This window comes from Idiotropiscis lumnitzeri, unplaced genomic scaffold (genome assembly GCF_059441095.1).
Source record: "Idiotropiscis lumnitzeri isolate Australia: NSW breed Sydney's pygmy pipehorse unplaced genomic scaffold, RoL_Ilum_1.0 HiC_scaffold_62, whole genome shotgun sequence".
Classification (NCBI taxonomy): domain Eukaryota; kingdom Metazoa; phylum Chordata; class Actinopteri; order Syngnathiformes; family Syngnathidae; genus Idiotropiscis; species Idiotropiscis lumnitzeri.
This window is the reverse complement of record NW_028283600.1, coordinates 779797-787287: the sequence shown is the minus strand read 5'-3', so window position 1 is coordinate 787287 and position 7491 is coordinate 779797.

Below are 7491 nucleotides of genomic sequence, written 5' to 3'. Positions count from 1 at the left end.
TTCGTTTTTTTTAGTGCTGAAAATTCATTGTCTGCTGGCGCTGTACACTTTTTCTAAGTGTTGCAATATCTCATGGAGGAAATACTGGACAATCAAATCAATGACTTTCCAGGCTTCAGGATGCCTTTCTACACTAGATAAAGGTGGAAATTTACATTGGAAACGTTTGGTTTAGCTGTTATATAAGTTTGTTTTTTTAGTGCTGTAAATGCATTTTCAGCTCGCACTGTACACATTTGCTATGTGAGGCATTATCTCATAAGGGAAATACTGGACAATCAAATTAATGACTTCCCAGGCTTCAGGATGCCTTTTTACACTCTATAAATGTGGAAATTTACATTGGAAACGTTTGGTTTAGCTGTTAATGAAGTTTCGTTTTTTTTAGTGCTGAAAATTCATTGTCTGCTGGCGCTGTACACTTTTTCTAAGTGTTGCAATATCTCATGAAGGAAATACTGGACAATCAAATTAATGACTTTCCAGGCTTCAGGATGCCTTTCTACACTATATAAAGGTGGAAATGTACATTGGAAACGTTTGGTTTAGCTGTTATAAAAGTTTGTTTTTTTAGTGCTGTAAATGCATTTTCAGCTCGCGCTGTACACATTTGCTATGAGAGGCATTATCTCATAAGGGAAATAGTGGACAATCAAATTAATGACTGCCCAGGCTCCAGGATGTCTTTTTACACTATATAAAGGTGGAAATTTACATTGGAAACGTTTGGTTTAGCTGTTATAAAAGTTTGGTTTTTTTAGTGCTGAAAATGCATTTTCAGCTCGTACTGTACACATTTGCTATGTGAGGCATTATCTCATAAGGGAAATACTGGACAATCAAATTAATGACTGCCCAGGCTTCAGGATGTCTTTTTACACTATATAAAGGTGGAAATTTACATTGGAAACGTTTGGTTTAGCTGTTAATGAAGTTTCGTTTTTTTAGTGCTGAAAATTCATTGTCTGCTGGCGCTGTACACTTTTTCTAAGTGTTGCAATATCTCATGAAGGAAATACTGGACAATCAAATTAATGACTTTCCAGGCTTCAGGATGCCTTTCTACACTATATAAAGGTGGAAATTTACATTGGAAACGTTTGGTTTAGCTGTTATAAAAGTTTGTTTTTTTAGTGCTGTAAATGCATTTTCAGCTCGCGCTGTACACATTTGCTATGAGAGGCATTATCTCATAAGGGAAATATTGGACAATCAAATTAATGACTGCCCAGGCTTCAGGATGTCTTTTTACACTATATAAAGGTGGAAATTTACATTGGAAACGTTTAGTTTAGCTGTTATAAAAGTTTGTTTTTTTAGTGCTGTAAATGCATTTTCAGCTCGCGCTGTACACATTTGCTATGTGAGGCATTATCTCATAAGGGAAATACTGGACAATCAAATTAATGACTGCCCAGGCTTCAGGATGTCTTTTTACACTATATAAAGGTGGAAATTTACATTGGAAACGTTTGGTTTAGCTGTTATAAAAGTTTGGTTTTTTAGTGCTGAAAATGCATTTTCAGCTCGCACTGTACACATTTGCTATGTGAGGCATTATCTCATAAGGGAAATACTGGACAATCAAATTAATGACTTCCCAGGCTTCAGGATGCCCTTTTACACTCTATAAATGTGGAAATTTACATTGGAAACGTTTGGTTTAGCTGTTAATGAAGTTTCGTTTTTTTAGTGCTGAAAATTCATTGTCTGCTGGCGCTGTACACTTTTTCTAAGTGTTGCAATATCTCATGAAGGAAATACTGGACAATCAAATTAATGACTTTCCAGGCTTCAGGATGCCTTTCTACACTATATAAATGTGGAAATTTACATTGGAAACGTTTGGTTTAGCTGTTATAAAAGTTTGGTTTTTTAGTGCTGTAAATGCATTTTCAGCTCGCGCTGTACACATTTGCTACGAGAGGCATTATCTCATAAGGGAAATATTGGACAATCAAATTAATGACTGCCCAGGCTTCAGGATGTCTTTTTACACTATATAAAGGTGGAAATTTACATTGGAAACGTTTAGTTTAGCTGTTAATGAAGTTTCGTTTTTTTAGTGCTGAAAATTCATTGTCTGCTGGCGCTGTACACTTTTTCTAAGTGTTGCAATATCTCATGAAGGAAATACTGGACAATCAAATTAATGACTTTCCAGGCTTCAGGATGCCTTTCTACACTATATAAAGGTAGAAATTTACATTGGAAACGTTTGGTTTAGCTGTTATAAAAGTTTGGTTTTTTAGTGCTGTAAATGCATTTTCAGCTCGCGCTGTACACATTTGCTATGAGAGGCATTATCTCATAAGGGAAATATTGGACAATCAAATTAATGACTGCCCAGGCTTCAGGATGTCTTTTTACACTATATAAAGGTGGAAATTTACATTGGAAACGTTTGGTTTAGCTGTTATAAAAGTTTGGTTTTTTAGTGCTGTAAATGCATTTTCAGCTCGCGCTGTACACATTTGCTATGAGAGGCATTATCTCATAAGGGAAATATTGGACAATCAAATTAATGGCTGCCCAGGCTTCAGGATGTCTTTTTACACTATATAAAGGTGGGAATTTACATTGGAAACGTTTAGTTTAGCTGTTAATGAAGTTTCGGTTTTTTAGTGCTGAAAATTCATTGTCTCCTGGCGCTGTACACTTTTTCTAAGTGTTGCAATATCTCATGAAGGAAATACTGGACAATCAAATTAATGACTTTCCAGGCTTCAGGATGCCTTTCTACACTATATAAAGGTGGAAATTTACATTGGAAACGTTTGGTTTAGCTGTTATAAAAGTTTGGTTTTTTAGTGCTGTAAATGCATTTTCAGCTCGCGCTGTACACATTTGCTATGAGAGGCATTATCTCATAAGGGAAATATTGGACAATCAAATTAATGACTGCCCAGGCTTCAGGATGTCTTTTTACACTATATAAAGGTGGAATTTACATTGGAAACGTTTGCTTTAGCTGTTATAAAAGTTTGTTTTTTTAGTGCTGAAAATGCATTTTCAGCTCGCACTGTACACATTTGCTATGTGAGGCATTATCTCATGAAGGAAATACTGGACAATCAAATTAATGACTTTCCAGGCTTCAGGATGCCTTTTTACACTATATAAAGGTGGAAATTTACATTGGAAACGTTTGGTTTAGCTGTTATAAAAGTTTGGTTTTTTAGTGCTGTAAATGCATTTTCAGCTCGCGCTGTACACATTTGCTATGAGAGGCATTATCTCATAAAGGAAATATTGGACAATCGAATTAATGACTGCCCAGGCTTCAGGATGTCTTTTTACACTATATAAAGGTGGAAATTTACATTGGAAACGTTTGGTTTAGCTGTGATAAAAGTTTGTTTTTTTAGTGCTGAAAATGCATTTTCAGCTCGCACTGTACACATTTGCTATGTGAGGCATTATCTCATAAGGGAAATACTGGACAATCAAATTAATGACTTCCCAGGCTTCAGGATGCCTTTTTACACTCTATAAATGTGGAAATTTACATTGGAAACGTTTGGTTTAGCTGTTAATGAAGTTTCGTTTTTTTAGTGCTGAAAATTCATTGTCTGCTGGCGCTGTACACCTTTTCTAAGTGTTGCAATATCTCATGAAGGAAATACTGGACAATCAAATTAATGACTTTCCAGGCTTCAAGATGCCTTTCTACACTATATAAAGGTGGAAATTTACATTGGAAACGTTTGGTTTAGCTGTTATAAAAGTTTGGGTTTTTAGTCCTGTAAATGCATTTTCAGCTCGCGCTGTACACATTTGCTATGAGAGGCATTATCTCATAAGGGAAATATTGGACAATCAAATTAATGACTGCCCAGGCTTCAGGATGTCTTTTTACACTATATAAAGGTGGAAATTTACATTGGAAACGTTTAGTTTAGCTGTTATAAAAGTTTGTTTTTTTAGTGCTGTAAATGCATTTTCAGCTCGCGCTGTACACATTTGCTATGTGAGGCATTATCTCATAAGGGAAATACTGGACAATCAAATTAATGACTGCCCAGGCTTCAGGATGTCTTTTTACACTATATAAAGGTGGAAATTTACATTGGAAACGTTTGGTTTAGCTGTTATAAAAGTTTGGTTTTTTAGTGCTGAAAATGCATTTTCAGCTCGCACTGTACACATTTGCTATGTGAGGCATTATCTCATAAGGGAAATACTGGACAATCAAATTAATGACTTCCCAGGCTTCAGGATGCCTTTTTACACTCTATAAATGTGGAAATTTACATTGGAAACGTTTGGTTTAGCTGTTAATGAAGTTTCGTTTTTTTAGTGCTGAAAATTCATTGTCTGCTGGCGCTGTACACTTTTTCTAAGTGTTGCAATATCTCATGAAGGAAATACTGGACAATCAAATTAATGACTTTCCAGGCTTCAGGATGCCTTTCTACACTATATAAAGGTGGAAATTTACATTGGAAACGTTTGGTTTAGCTGTTATAAAAGTTTGGTTTTTTAGTGCTGTAAATGCATTTTCAGCTCGCGCTGTACACATTTGCTATGAGAGGCATTATATCATAAGGGAAATATTGGACAATCAAATTAATGACTGCCCAGGCTTCAGGATGTCTTTTTACACTATATAAAGGTGGAAATTTACATTGGAAACGTTTAGTTTAGCTGTTAATGAAGTTTCGTTTTTTTAGTGCTGAAAATTCTTTGTCTGCTGGCGCTGTACACTTTTTCTAAGTGTTGCAATATCTCATGAAGGAAATACTGGACAATCAAATTAATGACTTTCCAGGCTTCAGGATGCCTTTCTACACTATATAAAGGTAGAAATTTACATTGGAAACGTTTGGTTTAGCTGTTATAAAAGTTTGGTTTTTTAGTGCTGTAAATGCATTTTCAGCTCGCGCTGTACACATTTTCTATGAGAGGCATTATCTCATAAGGGAAATATTGGACAATCAAATTAATGACTGCCCAGGCTTCAGGATGTCTTTTTACACTATATAAAGGTGGAAATTTACATTGGAAACGTTTGGTTTAGCTGTTATAAAAGTTTGGTTTTTTAGTGCTGTAAATGCATTTTCAGCTCGCGCTGTACACATTTGCTATGAGAGGCATTATCTCATAAGGGAAATATTGGACAATCAAATTAATGGCTGCCCAGGCTTCAGGATGTCTTTTTACACTATATAAATGTGGAAATTTACATTGGAAACGTTTGGTTTAGCTGTTAATGAAGTTTCGTTTTTTTAGTGCTGAAAATTCATTGTCTGCTGGCGCTGTACACTTTTTCTAAGTGTTGCAATATCTCATGAAGGAAATACTGGACAATCAAATTAATGACTTTCCAGGCTTCAGGATGCCTTTCTACACTATATAAAGGTGGAAATTTACATTGGAAACGTTTGGTTTAGCTGTTATAAAAGTTTGTTTTTTTAGTGCTGTAAATGCATTTTCAGCTCGCGCTGTACACATTTTCTATGAGAGGCATTATCTCATAAGGGAAATATTGGACAATCAAATTAATGACTGCCCAGGCTTCAGGATGTCTTTTTACACTATATAAAGGTGGAAATTTACATTGGAAACTTTTAGTTTAGCTGTTATAAAAGTTTGTTTTTTTAGTGCTGTAAATGCATTTTCAGCTCGCGCTGTACACATTTGCTATGAGAGGCATTATCTCATAAGGGAAATATTGGACAATCAAATTAATGACTGCCCAGGCTTCAGGATGTCTTTTTACACTATATAAAGGTGGAAATTTACATTGGAAACGTTTGGTTTAGCTGTTATAAAAGTTTGGTTTTTTAGTGCTGTAAATGCATTTTCAGCTCGCGCTGTACACATTTGCTATGTGAGGCATTATCTCATAAGGGAAATACTGGACAATCAAATTAATGACTGCCCAGGCTTCAGGATGTCTTTTTACACTATATGAAGGTGGAAATTTACATTGGAAACGTTTGGTTTAGCTGTTATAAAAGTTTGTTTTTTTAGTGCTGAAAATGCATTTTCAGCTCGCACTGTACACATTTGCTATGTGAGGCATTATCTCATAAGGGAAATACTGGACAATCAAATTAATGACTTCCCAGGCTTCAGGATGCCTTTTTACACTCTATAAATGTGGAAATTTACATTGGAAACGTTTGGTTTAGCTGTTAATGAAGTTTCGTTTTTTTAGTGCTGAAAATTCATTGTCTGCTGGCGCTGTACACTTTTTCTAAGTGTTGCAATATCTCATGAAGGAAATACTGAACAATCAAATTAATGACTTTCCAGGCTTCAGGATGCCTTTCTACACTATATAAAGGTGGAAATTTACATTGGAAACGTTTGGTTTAGCTGTTATAAAAGTTTGGTTTTTTAGTGCTGTAAATGCATTTTCAGCTCGCGCTGTACACATTTGCTATGAGAGGCATTATCTCATAAGGGAAATATTGGACAATCAAATTAATGACTGCCCAGGCTTCAGGATGTCTTTTTACACTATATAAAGGTGGAAATTTACATTGGAAACGTTTGGTTTAGCTGTTATAAAAGTTTGGTTTTTTAGTGCTGTAAATGCATTTTCAGCTCGCGCTGTACACATTTGCTATGAGAGGCATTATCTCATAAGGGAAATATTGGACAATCAAATTAATGGCTGCCCAGGCTTCAGGATGTCTTTTTACTCTATATAAAGGTGGAAATTTACATTGGAAACGTTTAGTTTAGCTGTTAATGAAGTTTCGTTTTTTTTAGTGCTGAAAATTCATTGTCTGCTGGCGCTGTACACTTTTTCTAAGTGTTGCAATATCTCATGGAGGAAATACTGGACAATCAAATCAATGACTTTCCAGGCTTCAGGATGCCTTTCTACACTAGATAAAGGTGGAAATTTACATTGGAAACGTTTGGTTTAGCTGTTATATAAGTTTGTTTTTTTAGTGCTGTAAATGCATTTTCAGCTCGCACTGTACACATTTGCTATGTGAGGCATTATCTCATAAGGGAAATACTGGACAATCAAATTAATGACTTCCCAGGCTTCAGGATGCCTTTTTACACTCTATAAATGTGGAAATTTACATTGGAAACGTTTGGTTTAGCTGTTAATGAAGTTTCGTTTTTTTTAGTGCTGAAAATTCATTGTCTGCTGGCGCTGTACACTTTTTCTAAGTGTTGCAATATCTCATGAAGGAAATACTGGACAATCAAATTAATGACTTTCCAGGCTTCAGGATGCCTTTCTACACTATATAAAGGTGGAAATGTACATTGGAAACGTTTGGTTTAGCTGTTATAAAAGTTTGTTTTTTTAGTGCTGTAAATGCATTTTCAGCTCGCGCTGTACACATTTGCTATGAGAGGCATTATCTCATAAGGGAAATAGTGGACAATCAAATTAATGACTGCCCAGGCTCCAGGATGTCTTTTTACACTATATAAAGGTGGAAATTTACATTGGAAACGTTTGGTTTAGCTGTTATAAAAGTTTGGTTTTTTTAGTGCTGAAAATGCATTTTCAGC